Raw genomic sequence first — 15,748 nt, 5'->3', positions numbered from 1 at the left:
GATGGAAAAGAACCTTCCACTCCTCCCTTGGGAAAGGAAGCCATCCTGCACAGATGTAGCTAGCTCTGCTTCCAGAGGGAAGGAAGTGGAGGTGAAGGGGGTGTGTGTAACTGGCATCTTTGCCTGCAGAAATTCTAACTGGAAAGAAGTCTTGATTCCACCTCCTGCTCTAACCCTGCACACCTGATAATTATGGCCTTCTGCGTGAATAAACACACACCCGGGTGTGGGAGACCACACAAACCCACAAAGACGTGATGATCCGCTCTACCCGGGAACTATTTCTGGTTTTGTGAAAATACTCGTGCACTCTTTAATTATGCCCAAAGGACAGACCCTAGCTTTGATTGCTTGTCAGAATTCTTAAAGGGGGGGGGCGTGCTTTGTACTGGACTTGTTTGCATATAAACATCCTGGTGTTTAAAGCTTAGTACCTCTGCTGCCTCTCCTCCTGGATGGCTGTGGACAGAAGGCAGAGGGAATTTATCTTTTCGTGGAATGTATGGGCTTATCTGGATCCAAGTGCCATAGTACATGTCATATTGAAGAAATGAACAAGAGTTTTGATGAAGCTTGGTGAAACTAGGGGGTGTGGGGTGGATGAGTTAAGGGCATGTGATGTATTCCCCTGGCCATCTCCTAAGGATTCACTCTTTATATTAGAATGGTTTGAAATTGCTCAGCCCAAACTGACTCTCGCTAGCTTTAGCAGGTGGATCCTCCCAAGATGACATAGTTACTGTTTTTTTTTTTTAATATACTGTGACCTCTTGAAGCCAGTAGCAACAGGTGGTCTTCTATTCTGTGGTAATGCAAGTAGAAATCCGTTGTTTTAAGTACCTTAAGAACTACTGTATTTCAGTAATCATTATAGGACTATCACATAAACCAGCAAATTTAAGTGTATTGGAGAATTCTTGTTTGGCCAAGCATGGGAATTGGCCAATTTTATCACGCAATATCGGTGTGAAATGAGTTCTGTGCACAGGTGATAATTGCCAGGGAGCGTTCAGCCTCTTTAGCCATAAAATCGAAGCGGAGCTATCTCTAATAAGACTGAGACACAGGAAACCCTTGAAATGGGCTGCCGCAGGCCATCGTCATGCCTGCGTCTAACCCTCACCAGAAAGGGACCAGGCCTGCTGGAGGGAAATGACGGAGGTCAAAGACTGCTAACTGAATTTTCACAAACTGGGATGACGTGTTCCCCTTCTGGATCAAGGCAGAGGCTTTAATTTCTCTTCTGGTGGCAGGACAAGACATGCAGGTATAAAGTCTTTTGACCAAAGGGTTCCTCCTATTTTGACTGTTCTTAGAAGGGTTTTGAGGCTCTACGTCACTGATCTTTCTTTTTCAGTCTTGAAGCAGTTACTGAAGGGCAGTCTCTGATCATCGGCAGTCACTGGCAACGTGGTGCCCTTGTTCCGCTGTCCTGAGTGCTTATTTTGAGCAAAGCACTGGGTGGGTGGGGGCGTTCAGGGGATGCTGTGGGGAGGCGAAGGGGTCTTGGTCCTTACCTTCGAGACATCTGCAATCTTAAATAGTCTGCGTGTTAGGGGTGACAGTGCCTTGGTATTCTTGTTTGGGCATATGGGAGAATCGGCTATTACAGGTAGGCTGTTGTTTTTGTTACCTTGTGGCCAAATACGGGTACCACTGAATTTGCCATCTTCAGTTTCCTCCTCCCTTGCCTGGGGCTTGGTGCATGTTAGGCCTGGCTCCACCACCAAGCCACCCTCTAGTCCCCACCTAACATTTCTAACAGTATTGTTTGGTGTAAAGTACGTTCATAACCCAGTATCCACTGCCACCATCCCTCTCAGCGATCCCTATCGAAGGGCTCCATGGAGCATTAACTCTATGTCGCAGTCCCCAGCCCCTGACCTCTACCATTCTCCTTCCTATCTCTGTGATCTAGACCCTTCTGGAGATCTCATCCAAGTAGAATCTGACAACATTTGTCCGGAGTCCTTTACGTGGTACTGTGTGTTGATAGAGAGCACATTTCGTTCACCTACCCAACTTTCCCCGGGGACCCGACTTTATGGACACCTCTTGGCTGTTAGGAGCGAATGGATGTGGGGGGCCGATCCCTCATGACGAGTGCAGGTTAGTTCACAGAGCCTGTGCAGCTCGGAGTGCCAGCCTGCTGAGCTGGTCCATGGCTGCTAGGACGGCAAGCAGTCCTGAGCTCGGTGGGCCGGAGCAGGGGCATGGGTGTGAACCACGGTGGTCTGACAGAGACCTCTCGAGGTAGAGGTGGGGTTCCGAAGGAGGATTTCGGAGGCGAAGGCTTCTGGAGCCAGTTGATCCAAGTAGGGCCTTTTGGAGTGGGTGGGCGCTTCTGAGACCAGGATTTTGGCCACTGCGTCCCATGGCGGGTGCGGCCTCTAGCAGTGCGTGAACTCTCACCTCTGCTTAGAGGTTCAGTTAGGAAGTTTTAAATGGCCATTATGGGGCCTGGAAATGAGATTGCATCTGCTTTGGCCCCCCCCCCCCCCCCCCCGCCCAGAGGCTCAGGTCTTCCCCTCTCCCACCTTTAAAGATTTTTTTTTTTTAGGTGTAGTTGGACACACAATGCCTTCATTGTTTTTATGTGGTGCTGAGGATTGAACCCAGGGCCTCGCCTGTGCTAGACGAGCGCTCTACCGCTGAGCCATGACCCCAGCCCTCTTATTTTTTTTTCCCCCTTGAAAGATTTCAGCCTGGTTTGTTGCTAACTTAAGGAACCACTGGTCACATTTGCCTTGGGTCACTGGCCTGTGCTTACACAGACCCTCCCAGTGCTGACTCTGGATGTCACTTTACCAAAGGTGGACTTGGTTATAGGGACTCCTTTATGCCCCAGTGCTTGTCACATGCCCGTGATGGTCCTTGGACGTCAAGGCTGCCCAACCAGCGAGGGAAGGTACTTGAGCTACCTCGTCTCTGGTGGCCTCTTTGCGAGCCGCCTGGCCCCTCTTGTGCTTCCTCCCTGGAAAGCGGTCTCCTGCTTGCTGCTTTCCTTGGAGTGAAGCAGGGGAGGGGACAGGAAGCGCCAGCCATCTCAGTTTCCTGGGTGACATTCTTCTTTTTCATTGTTTGCGGGGTGTCACGTGTCCAGAGCCCCAGCATGTCCTCCGTCTGACGTGCTCCAGAGGCTGGGTGTTTGGCCTTTGGTGGGTGAAGGCAGCTGGGGGAGAGGTGCCGTGACGTGTGGCAAAGGGCATGGCACCTTCTGGGGAGAAGCTGGCCGGCTGCCCCAGCCCTGGGCAGGGCATAAGGAACAGATGGAGGACTGGTCATCCCCGCCGGCAAAGCTGCCGAGATCATGGCGCTCGGCAGAGAGGGCTGAGAAGTGGCAGGTGGAGGTGGAGAGCTAGGGGGACAGAAGGGATGACAATTTGGACTTCTGCCTCCTGTGCGAATCTTCTGGTGGCCGGGATGAGGAATGTGGTAGATAATGCACTGGGGTGACAACGTACCCAGATGTCCCTTATCTGCTTGGTTATGTGTAGAGACTTTCTTGTGACCTTCATGTCAATGTCGTGGTTCCACGAAGGTCGTGGGCAGGCCAGGCATTGCATTGGTCTGGGAGTGACGAGGGTCGGGGTGGACTGCGCCTCCACCTGGGATAGGTGTGGCAGCTGGGCAGGCTCCCCTCCTTCTGCCTTGGCTTTGGAATCGGAATGGAGTCGACCTTGTCCACTTGGTACAGTTGTTCAGTGGGGTCTTAAGAGATGGCGTAGTTGGAGATCTTGGTGCTTGGCATACTAACTTGGAAAGATTAGTGTCCATTATAAGGTTTGGGGTACTCTGTGATGGCCCCTACTCACCTTTTCTCCTCTTGCTAAGTTCTACTTATTTTCTGAAAGTTGGCTCAAATCACCTTCAGTTGAACAGGGGAAGACCAGATTATTGAATCTTCCCACCCAACTCTCCTGTCCAATCCCAGGAAAGTCATGCCTCATCAATTGCACACTATCCTCGTAGATCATAGGCTGAGGCTTGGAGGCAGAATGACCCAGAGGGCTCAGAAATGTGCCAGGGGACATTTGGCTCTGGAGAGGGCCTTAGAAGACATCCTTGGTGGCAGATGAAGCAGAATATCTAGATGATACCCAGAACGTACACAGAATGACCTGTGTACACAACAGGTGGTAGTTAGTTACAGTGTAGGAAGAGTTTGTCACAGTAAGGAAGATAGTTTAAGATGAGGTCAGGGGAACTTTCTTCCCCCTCGCTGGAGGTAACAGTAACTAATCTTCAGTACCTCATTCCCACTGGTAACACTTATTGAGCACTTACTGTTTGCCAGCCAGGATTCATATCCTAAAGGTCTAATATATTGGGTGGGCTACCAAGACAAAGCGGCAGCGGTGGTGTGCAAGTTCACAGAAACGGTTATGCTAGCTGCATGGAAGGCTGTGTGCGGGAGCCCGGGTTGTTACAGTCAGAGCCAGGCAGGCAGCCTGGGCTTTCCCATGCCTTCGACTGTGTTGGACTTTGCTTTTTGTCCTGGAAAGACCAAGGTGGCTGCACGTGAGCCCAGGAGAAACTGTCCTAGAAGGGCCTGCCTCTCACTGGGGCTCCTTGGTTGGAGATGGACTGCCCCCCTCCCCTGTGCTTTCTTTCCCGTTTGTAAAGTTGGCCATTTTACAAGGGGAAGTTAAAGGGAAAACTTCAGGCTTCTTTGCAGAAGGCTGGAGCAGCAGAGGAAGAGACGCACACCCCAGGCGGTAGTTGATCTTCCCTTCAAATGTGTGCCAATTTGGGGATAGCAAAATGTTTTATGTTCACACTTGACAAAAGGCTTAAGTCTCTTATCACAGACACGTCTAAATTCAGTGGTTTAGTCAGGATATTTTCCCATGTTTTTAAATAAGATACTTATGTACTCACTAATGCTTTGGGTGTTCTTTGGAAAACCCTCCGATTTAGCAGGGAATCTTAGTGTGAGTTGTTCCAACATCCTGCATTGTTTATGAATCCCCCTCTTATTGTCTTTTAAAGGGTGTGAAATGCATTTTCTGTCCATGTAATCAAGTAAGAACGCAGCGTTAATTTCTCTGTTTCTAACTCTGTGTCTCGTTTCTAATTGGAAAATTAAAAGCAGAATGTACTTTTTGTCCAAGGCGTGTTAAGTAATAAACAACTAAAGGGAGAATTTCGGTCACCAGGGGAAAGGAGGAGTCTGAGAATCAAACAAGACAGAAACATAACCCACCAAAACAAAAGTACAAATGCTGTTTGGAATCTAATTATAATTAACTCTACTAATTCAATACTGCAGAAACAAATGATCACAAAATGTGCTGGCGGGGGTTTGTAATTCGATACATGTTGAGAGGCTTAGGTGGGAAAGTGAGGACCTTGGGCTCCTGCTGCCAAGACTTGCTTGGGCCCCTTGAGTTCTGTGCCCCCAGCGAAGGGACGCGGCGGCTGCCTTGCTGGGTGGATGGAGCGTGTGGACCAGAACGTGGGTAGTTGTCCAAGGAGAAAGCCGTAAAAGACCCGGGAGCCGATTCAGATGGAGGTGAAGCATTTCTCATGGGTGAGTTGATTCTCAGGGTTGGGTCTTCCTGTTAGGTTGAACATGCTCATTTTTATTTAAACTCCATTACAGATTGTAGTGACAAGGAAAAACCTCATTTTCCCTCTTCATTGCAGGTTGCAGAGTTAAGTGCTACTGATACTGATTTGTATGTTTTCACAGAGGTATCACCTGAACTGTCAGTGTGGTGTGTGTTTCTGAAGGCACCTGGGAGGTGCTCTACCAACTGAGCTATATCTCCAGGCTCACCTTGAATCATAACTTCTTTAAGAAGTTGACAGCTATCACAAGCATCACGGGCTGGGAAAATGATACTATTGGATTCATTGTCTGATACATCCCTATCTTTCCTTCCTTTTCTGAAAAAACTAAAAACCTGAGCCGGCGGCAATGGTGCACCCCTGGGGTCCCAGCTACTCGGGAGGCCGAGACAGGAGGATTGCGAGTTTGAGGCCAGCCTGAGTAACTTAGTCTCTATTGATGTTTATTGAAAATCCTGATGTTTAAGTGCATGAACTGGTAGTTTAAGGTCCCCACCAGCCTGGTTTGGTCATTGGTGTTACACTGGTGGTCCCGACTTGTTCCTGGTCACTGTGTGAATGTTCATCCTGTTAGATTTTGGGAAATTGCGGTTTTATTTGGTTAAGGATGAAAGTTGGTAGGTCACTTGATCAGAATTCCAAACAAGCATTTTCCTTGGACTGATGTCTGGTGCTCACCATCTCCGCCCGGGTTTCTCTTCCCACCCTTGTGCAGTTGTGTCACCGTATGCTGTCTGGCACGTCCCCCTCCTGGCCTGATGTGGGGGTCATTTGTCTTCAAAGTGCTCCTAGACGTCATTTCTGTAGCAGTGCAGCCTCCAAGAGCACGACTGTAGGAGGGGAGACTTGGGACCGTGTAGATACAGCCTACTCCCCCAGAAGGAACCTCTTCTGTTAGAGCATGCGACTTGGGGTTGCAGGAGATAGGTTATAACTGATGGCTGTGTCCAGTTTGACTTGTACAATTGCTGTCATCAAGAGCTTGTGGATGCTTTGCTTAGATGCTAGAGGTCTGTACCAGGGTGCATTCTGTCTGTCCTCAGCTCTTGGTAAGGCAGAAAAGGAAAGGGAATCTGTTGGAAGAACTGGGATGCTGTTGGAGATTGCCCTGTGTGGTGGAAACCTGATAAATATTGGCCGGTTGAGGCTTGTGTTAGACTGTGCTGGAATTGTGACGGGGTTTTTCCTTAACAAATAGTTGTTGCTTAGAAGGGCCCTGAGTCTCAAGGATTTCATGAGGGGGAGTCCTTGGAAGCTGCTGCTTACTGACAGTCCCTACTCCAGCATGGTGGAAGCCCTGATGTTCAGTCCCCGCCACTGCAGAAGGGAAGGAGCCTCCTGGCGGGAGCCACTGTCAGACCAAATGTTTGCAAATGCCTTCCTCCTGCTCTCCGAGCGTCCCTGTCTCGACACCAGCAGGACAGGTGTTATCCCTCTTGGCCAGTGGGTGAGTGCATCTCAGAGTGAGCCTATGGCCTTCCCCAGAGTTGCAAGGGGTGCAGTCAGCAATGACATGAGATGAATCCCAATTGTCTTGAGACTCTGGCTGAACATGCCAGCTAGTCACCTTCATGGCATCCCTGGGCTTGACTTTGACTCTGGATGTGCACGTGTCTCTCTGTTATGAGAGGAAGGAATGGGACATTGGCTCGCCAGGAGTCGGCCACCAAGACCTTATTTAAGCCCTGTGTGTCCCCCTTTCAAGCGTGGTGGGTAACGTCAAACTCAAAAGGTGTTTTTCTGTCCTCTTCCTCTTGAGTTTTCTCTTGCTGATTTGCATACTGGGGGGGACATCTGAGCCCATGTGGTTGATTGACAGCAGACCGAGGGAGGGCTGAAGGAAAGCAACCCTTGCCGTGTGGTCTTGCATGCCCCTGGTGTGTGGGTAACCCTCCATGTGTACCTCGCAGGAAGATCAATCGAGCTGACTCAGTTGCTCGCTCATTTGTCATTGAGTTGAACCAGCAGCCAAATGTAGATTGTCCCCAGTTGGATCCGGGTTCTAATCTTAGATCATGAGCCGTGTTTGAGGTTGTCTTGGTCTCCTAGGCTCTAGAGAAGTCCTCTAGCTCTCGACACTGGTGTGCTGATTTTTGCATCCGTCCTGAGGTGGACCACACGGGGATGGCGATTCCTCTTGGGTCGCTCAGGAGTTTCTATTGATCTCTCGATGAAGGCGGGCGGGTCTATGGGATGGCGTCCTCTGGGAAGTCCTGTTGTCCGTGATGAGGGCTGCTCCGTGGAAGGGTGCTTTGAGCTGTGTGAACATCTTGTTCCTCTCTTTGCATTCCGTGGCTTTGGCATCCGTCAATTATCTTGCCACCTCATGCTGAATCTCGCCACGTCTGCCCGTCCACTGAGGGCTAGTCCAGGGCCGCCATCACGCCTCGGTGGCAGTTGGGGCATTTTAACAGAGACCAGGTGGCCCATGACTCCAGAAGTGCTTAACCAGCCAGCCGACTCCTAAAGCACAAGAGCTTTGGTCACACAGTGATGTTTCTAATTCTTCTACCCATTTTGCATTTATTAGTGGGTAATTTTTAAAAGAACTTGGTTTTCCTTTTTTGGAAAAGCCATTTTTTAAAACAAAATGTTGCAATCTATCACTGTCAAATTTCTTTTGCGGGGGGGGGGGGCGGGCAGGGGTGAGGATACTGGGGGTTGAACCTAGTGGCACTTTACCAATGAGCTATATCCCCAACCCTTTTATTGAATTTTTTTTTTTTTTAAGACAGGGTCTCACTGTATTGCTTGGGGCCTCTGAAAGTTGCTAAGGCTGGCCTCAAACTTGGGATCCTCCTGCTCCAGCCTCCTGAGTAGCTGGGATTACAGGTGTGCACCCCCACGCCTTTTCCTTTACGTGAATTCATTGTGTTAAATTTATCCAACCCTTTCAGGTTGGGTCCTGAATTCTTTCCTCATGTTCGTCCAAGTTCCTTTAAGCATGTGTTTTCTCTCTGGGACAGGAGGACGTTCCAGGTGTTCAGTGTGAATTCCCTGCGCCTCACCTGGGATCCACTCTGTCTGAAGAGCCCCAGAGGGTGATGTTTAGAAGCCAGAAACTGGAATCTGGGTGTGCTCATTGATGTTGAGGTGGCATTGCCTCCAGGATCATGCGGAGGAGAGACCTGGGAGACGGAGTTGTTTAGTGGTGTGACTTCATGTCCAGTAGCTCCAAAGGTCTTCAGGTACCTTCCTCTTTTCCATCCAGCATCTCTTCAGCAGTAGGAACTTCTTGGAGCAACAGTGTAGTGACACATTGTTCTCTCCCATAATACACGCAAAATAACTTGTCTTGGAAATGACTGCATTAGTGAGGGTGTACAGTTGATGTCCAGAGGTACTCGCTTTCGTTTTTATTCTGAGGTCTGTGCTATCGATCTGATAGACATATAGATCAAATTGTTTTCATACAGGATTTTAAGATACACGTGTTTTCTTTCCTGAATTAGGTGCAGTTTGGAGTATATCTAAAAAACAGTTTCTGTAATCCCGAAGTCCCCACACAGTAGTAACAGGTGTCGTGAGGTGGCCAATCTGTCTTTATCCCTCCTACCCCACTTGCATTCATGTCTTCACTTCCTCTTCATTCCTTTTTTGCTTTTCTGTGTTCTTTTTGCATTGCTTAACTGTTTTTTAAAGCTCCCTCCGAGGTCTGTTGGCAACTCTAAACATGTGTACCAGCAAAAAGGTCATCTTAGGAAGTAGGCTTTTGTGACTGCCTAAACTACCTGAGAAAAACAACTTGGAGGAAAGATTTACTTGGGCTGATGATTTCAGAGGTTCAGTTCACAGTTGGGTGGCTCCCTAGCTCTAGGGCCAAGGTGAGGCAGAATAACATGGCAGAAGGGTATGAAAAGGGGGGTGTGGCAGGCAGGTCACTTGGGAAAAGGGTGCACCCCAGTGACCTGCCTGCTTCCTCCGATTACCTCCCAATAATCCGTTCACCATCAGTGGATTAATCCATTGATGTCTTCTGGGGGTGGGTCCTTCCGTCTGTGCACCCCCCGCACAGAGATCTGCAGTCAGAGCTGCCGGGCCAAACTGGGTCCCCTACCTGCTTTTAGGTGGGCTTCAAGGGAAGAATACTTTGGATACTTTTTAATAATGGGGGAAGACTGTCATGACAGACGAAAATGGTGCGCAATTCAACTTGGAGTGCTTTGAATGCTGTCAGTAGAAATCTGGGGAAGTTCTTCTCTGTCCTCTTTGCACAAGGGTGTTGACCTTGTTCTTGCTGTATGGGATGTTTTTGGTGCCTCCGCTCGACATGCAGTGGGGTCAAGGGATGGGGATCCCACATGGCTTGAACAGTTCACATCTGGACTTAGTAACAGGAGCGGTTCATTCGCTTTCAGACATGGGGGAAAGGAGCGGTGTTGAGTACCTGTTCCCCTCTGTGCAGGTCCTAAAGGCAGCCTGCAGGACCTCCTTTCATACTAGTCACCCTTGAACCAGAGAGGAAGGCCGGAGGTGGTGGGGTGCCAGGGAGGGTGGCCCCAGATCAAAGGGCGTCTGAGACACCAGGGCCACAGGTGAGGGTATGCTTTGTGCCCACCGGGAACACCCGTTTGATTTCTGAGAGCCCCTGTACTTCTGAACTGAGCCGTTTTCAGAAGTTGCTTTGCGCGTGGCATCCCAGAAATAGCCTCGTGTGATTCTGCAGCCCGGCTCTGAGCCACCATCCAGGTTGGGTGGGGGTTGGGGAGAGTCCACCAAAGGGTGAGAATCCCTCTTGGAGTCGTAGTTAGTAGGATAAAACGAGAGCTTTGATGCGGACCCTGTCTTCAGCAGTCTGTTTGATTCTCTGTCCACAAGCTAAAAGAAAACAATCGGCCATCCAGAAGGAATATTTATGGAACCTACAAAGAATCTCAGCTGTCCAAGGAAAAGACGGGCAGGTCCGTCTCCCTGTTCCCTCCCTGATTGCTGCCTTGGGTTGAAAAGCTAGTGACAGAAAGCGATTTCCACATCGGCTAGACTCTTGAGATCCTCTTGGTAAAAGAGTGAGTTTTTTTCTTCTTGCATGAAAAAATGACGTCTGCAAATCTCCCTTGGTGTACGGGGTTACATCTTGGTCATTTCAGTACAATGTAGAAACACACAGGTGTGATGGGAGACCGTTGCATTTTTGTTTTGTTTTGGGGGTACTGGGGATTTAACTCGGGGACAGTCAATCACTGAGCCATGTCCCCAGCCCTGCTTTGTATTTAGAGACGGGGCCTCACCGAGTTGCTTAGGGCCTTGCTTTTGCTGAGGCTGGCTTTGAATTTGCAATCCTCCTGCCCCAGCCTCCCAACCTGTTGGGATTCAGGCGTGTGCCACCATGCCTGGCTAGACTTGCATTTTTAAGATCTTCCAAGGAAGATACTTAAAAATGGGATTCATCACAATCTGGGGAGGTGGACCATTCCAGTGCCAGGGTGGACATGACTGAAATAAACTGAAACTGGCCTCGCACTGCTCACTTTCAGCTGCCTCAGGCAGTGGGCAGTGTTTGGAGATATTTCGCATGTCAGAATGCAGGTGATGGCTGTGTCTAGTAGACAAAGGTCCAGGCTGCTGCTGGATACCCTTCAGTGCACAGAACAACCTTTGCCACAAAGGATGACTTACCCTCGGGTTATGCCTGGCACCAGAAATTCTAGGTCAGAGGATGTCCTGGGGCAAGTGTCAATCAACTCTCCATCACTTGGACAAAAATACCCGAGATGATCCCCTTGAAGAGAAGAGGTTTATTTGTCCTCTCGGAGGCTGCTTCTGCTGCTTTGGGGCCTCCGGCAAGGCAGGGCCTCGGGGTGGGCACCGTGGCACAGGGAGCTCTCACCTCATGGCATCCTGGAGGCAGGGAGAAGAGGGGTCTGGCCCCAACACCACTTCAAGGGCTCGGCCCCCACCCCTGTGACCTAGCTTCCTCCCGCTAGGCCCCACCTCTCAGCAGTTCCAAGTGCAGCTCCCTGGGAACCAAGCCCTCAGCACATAGGCCTTTGGGGAACATTCCAGGTCCAAACTCTACTAGAGTCTCACCTTATGGAGCTTCATATTTAAAATAATATGTAGGGCACATGCCCATGTGTACACACGTCAGCATAGACACCTGTTCTGCACACGTGAGGTAGGCAGTGCATTGGCGCAGGGAACGTTGTTTTGGGGACATTAGTGTCCCCCAAGTGTTTGCAGAGAGGACTTGTCTGCACATTTTGCCTTGGATATGAAGTTTAAGAGAAGGACAGTGAGTTCGTGGTGCGAACTTTCCTAAGCTCCCGAAAGCCCAGTATATAAGGACTGTAGGATTATGGATGTGAGGCACCTAAACTTGAGGAGGTCCTTGTTACAGCCGCAGTAGCAGACTGATACAGTGTGAGCCCAGGCCAGATGTTAATCACGATCAGTGCTGTGGGAGGAGGGGGTGCAGCTGGTAACGAGCAGAAGGTCAGAGCCTTGGACTTTGCCGGCTGCTTCTCCAGCTTCCTTTCTTGCCACAGGGAATGGCAGCCTCGCTCTGAGATTTATCACCCTGTGTGGTCATTCTCATGGATCTGATTCCGTCCGTGTGTTTAATGCTGCAGGCATAAGCAACCATATTTGATCATCATCTTCTGAAGAATAGGCCTACCAAATTCCAAGTTCATTCTATTTTGGACTGAGCCATCACAATCTATTCATAGAAATTAGTTGAAATTAAGGTGTGTGTTTACGTGCATCTTTTTAGCAGTGCTGGTCCTGGTGATGTGGACAAAGTGGTACAGCCGGGTAGTTTAAGGTCGTGTGTATACATGTGTATGTATGTTAAATGTTTGACCATTGTTCCTTGTGTTTTGTCATGTGTTGACAGAAAATTGAATTTCTTAATCCACTTAAATTGAATTTGAAATGCACTTGGGAAACTGGGTCTTGGGGTATTTAGAATTCTTAGCTGCTTATAAGCAGATATTCTAGTGGTTTCATCTTCGGGATCCTGTTGTGACTCCAATAAAACACATTTTATGCATTTCACTTTTCATCAGCTGAAAACCACGTTAGGTACAAATATGACTTGATTCAATAAAATTTATTGTTGGTGTCATTTGAATTAGAAAGCCATTCTGTGTGGTTCTTACCAACTTAAATTACGCTTTTGTGCTTTTGACAGTAGAGGAAATGCACATATTTAAAAGCCCCTTCCATTCTGCAGCGGATGAAGAGCTTTTGCTTTTCGGGAATTTGGAAGTAGTCCCCGGTGCTTTGACTGAACAATAAAACGTGGTCTCTGTTCTGTTGAACATTTGTGCACCTATCATCTCGGCCTCAAAGAGCTCACAACTTTTTTTTTAAACAACCTTATTGAGCTCTAATTTACATCTTAGAGTTCTCCTTTTATAGATGCACGGTTCAGTGACTTTTAGTCCATTTATGGACTTGGCTAGGCATTGATGTACTGTGATTTTTAGGACATTCTTGTCACCCCAGGGATGGTCCTGCAGGCCCTCCCTCCCCTGGTCTCCTGGCAGCCACTAACTCATTTTGTGTCTCGTGGATCTTGTGTATTTGGAAGATGTCATGTGCTATGCGTTTTCTTGTGTCTGGCCCCTTACACTGAGCTTCGAGCATCGGGGTTTGAGGTTAATCCATGTTGGTGGCTCCGCCTCTGCTCAGCTTGGCTGTGCTTGTTGGGCCCTAGTCCCTTGCTGTGAAAGTGGCTCAGCCGCTACTCAGCCGGTGACCGTGGACTCCTTTCTTGCTATCATGAGGAAAGCTGCGATGGCTTTGCACGCTGTCATTTCTCTGGGTGTGTGTTCCTTGGAGTGGAACTGCTGGGTCGGGTGACAGTGTTGTGTGGGAGCTGTTTGAAGGAGGACTCGTCCTGACACCTGTTACTTTTTCTCAGAGGCCCCCCATGAGCTCACCGAGGGGCCCTCCTCTGTAGTGCTTCCAAAGCCCTGGCCACGAGACTCTTTGATTTTGAAGGTGTAGGCTGGGGTGTGGCTTTAGGAGTGAAGGGGAGGTTTTCAGGTTGGAGGGAGCAAGAGGACCCAGAGTGGACGACCTGATGTGGTGTGTGTGCCACAGGCAACTTGGAGCAAGATTTGAGCCAGAGCTGCTCCCCCTACACTCTCCCTTCCATGTTGAAGGGACTCTGTAGGTGACATTGGCTCACTCCTGCAATCCAGGGTGATTTGTTTTTTCATATCAACTGATTAGCAGCCTGAATTCCACCTGAAACCCGAATTCCCCCTTGTGATGCAACCTAACGTACGGCTTGTCACTGGGGACAGGGCTGTGGCCAACTCGGTGGTGGTGGTGGTGGTGGTGGGGGGTATGACACTGTTTGCCTTCCACAGATGGCGGCTGGTCCATGTATGATGTGTCATTCCCGGACATGTTACTCACCCTGTCCCCTACTCTCCGGTCATCGGGACCGCGTATCCAGGCAGGCCGTGTAGCCTGTGTGGCCTTTCTGGACCAATGACGGTGGAATCCATCATACATTGGAATGACAACATAGGTTCAGATCTCTGCTGCTGGAAGAGTCACTTGGGTTTGTGGAGATGCAGGGGAGATAATCATGCAGAGGAAAAGTGTCATCTTGCAGAGGCCAAGCAGGGCGTGGCAGTGGTGTGGAGAGATTCAGCGTCAGGCGTGCTGTGGGGTTGCAGTGATGGGACTTGAGATCTGTGCAGGGAACATGGTGGTGTGGCCGGTGGGCAGGAAGAAATGAGTCCAGGAACATCTGAGAATAAAATTAAAGCAGCTGGCAAGTCCAGGGGACCAAGAGAATCCAGGGGAGACCAAGTCTGCTTTGGACATGGTCCCTTGGGTGGTGCCTGGGGATACCCCATTGCCAATGGGGTTGGGAGGCCCACTCCATGGCCCCAGGTCCCTTCCCTGTGGTGAGCGTGGCTGCTCCGTCAGCCAGGGATGGAGGGAGGACGGTTCTGGGGCCAGCTGGCCCTTGAAGCAGGAAGGGTGAGGCACAGCGTGGCTCTTATGGACTTGGTTGAGGTTACTGGTTCAGGACTGTGGCACTGGAAGCTTCCTTTGATCCTCATGGTCCCAGCCTAGGGCCATCCTCCTGGACTTGGCCGTGTTGGGAACGTGGTGGTGGAGAACTCCTGGCTTCCTAGTCTTACTGCAAGGCAACAACCTAAGGTGGTGGAAATCTTTATCCCCCACATGTGGGCACTTCAACAGAAAGGTGGCCTGATGGACAGTGGTCCCAGGACCATAGGGAGCAGCTAGCGTCCTCTCGAGCAAGGAGACATTCGTGACGACCTTAGCAGTGCCTTCGTGCCGCCTCCTCTGGATTGTTCTCTCTAGTTTGAAAAAACAGTTTTTCAGTAGAGCTGACTTGTTTGGGGGTCACGAAGGCAAATTCCCATTGGGGTGAGGGGAAGAGGGTTTCCATCTCGGGGCGTCTATTCTCTAAGCCTGTGGAGTGCCAAGTGCCTTATCAGCCAGACTTGCTTGCTGAGATGTCAGACGTCCCCGCACATGCTGGCCAACTGCGCTGTACATGCCAGGCTCTTGAGGGACGATAGAGACCAAACAGACCCTTGTCGACTATCAGACACCATCGCTTAGGGGAAAAGAGCGACAGTAACTACGCTCTAAATTTAAATCAGTGGAGTAACTGAGTTTGGATTCCTACTTCCAGGATCAAAAGAGAATAAATGTGCACTTTCTAAGCCAAAAAAGAAATGAGTTAATTCAATTGTATCTATAAAGGGGAACCACGGGAAATGTGTGTTCATTGTCTCTTGCTATGTTATGAATGTACCAGCTTAGAAAGCACATGTTTATTATGTTAAGGTGACTTGCTTTTTAGAAAAAAGTAACAAGAGTTTATTCAAATGATAGAAAGCAGAGTTCCCACAGAGGAGGGGTCCCAAGGAGGGTCACCTCTTGGTGTCTGTCATTCTGTGGTTAGACTTTGGAAACCAGAGGCTAATCTCTTTTAGAGGTTTGAAAGTAGGAGGTCATGAAGTCCAGTCGCACCAGGGACCCTGGTGTTCACACGCCCCCAGTCCAGTCAAGGTATTGACCACAGGGCCTCCTCACCTCAGGAAGTAGCTTCGGGGTCAGGCACATACTTCAGACTCCAGTACAGTTACTGGTCGGCTCCACTTTGAGGTCCTTGGCAGGGATGCAGAAGAAATTTCCACCCTGTGCCGGGGCCCTTCACGCAGTCTAATAC

The 15,748-nt window shown here is 49.6% G+C and overlaps 1 protein-coding gene across 10 annotated transcripts in view; it reads left to right on the top strand.

The window, feature by feature from the left end:
• Nucleotides 1-15,748, top strand: part of Tbl1x (transducin beta like 1 X-linked) — a 184,343-nt gene that overhangs the window by 45,350 nt on the left and 123,245 nt on the right. For 2 of the 10 annotated variants that reach the window (XM_046464229.2, XM_046464233.2), the window contains exon 1: nucleotides 8,521-8,762. The exons of the other annotated variants lie outside the window; for them this stretch is intronic. The gene's annotated coding sequence lies outside the window, so the exon portion shown is untranslated. Of the gene's footprint in view, nucleotides 1-8,520; nucleotides 8,763-15,748 lie in introns of those variants that run through there. 10 annotated transcript variants of the gene reach the window in all.

The sequence above is a fragment of the Marmota monax genome, unplaced genomic scaffold (genome assembly GCF_021218885.2).
Source record: "Marmota monax isolate L192 unplaced genomic scaffold, Marmota_monax_Labrador192_F-V1.1 WCK01_AAM20220418_F8-fsc00260, whole genome shotgun sequence".
NCBI lineage: Eukaryota > Metazoa > Chordata > Mammalia > Rodentia > Sciuridae > Marmota > Marmota monax.
Note: the sequence above shows the minus strand (reverse complement) of the source record. Positions and strands in the feature narration are given on the sequence as shown.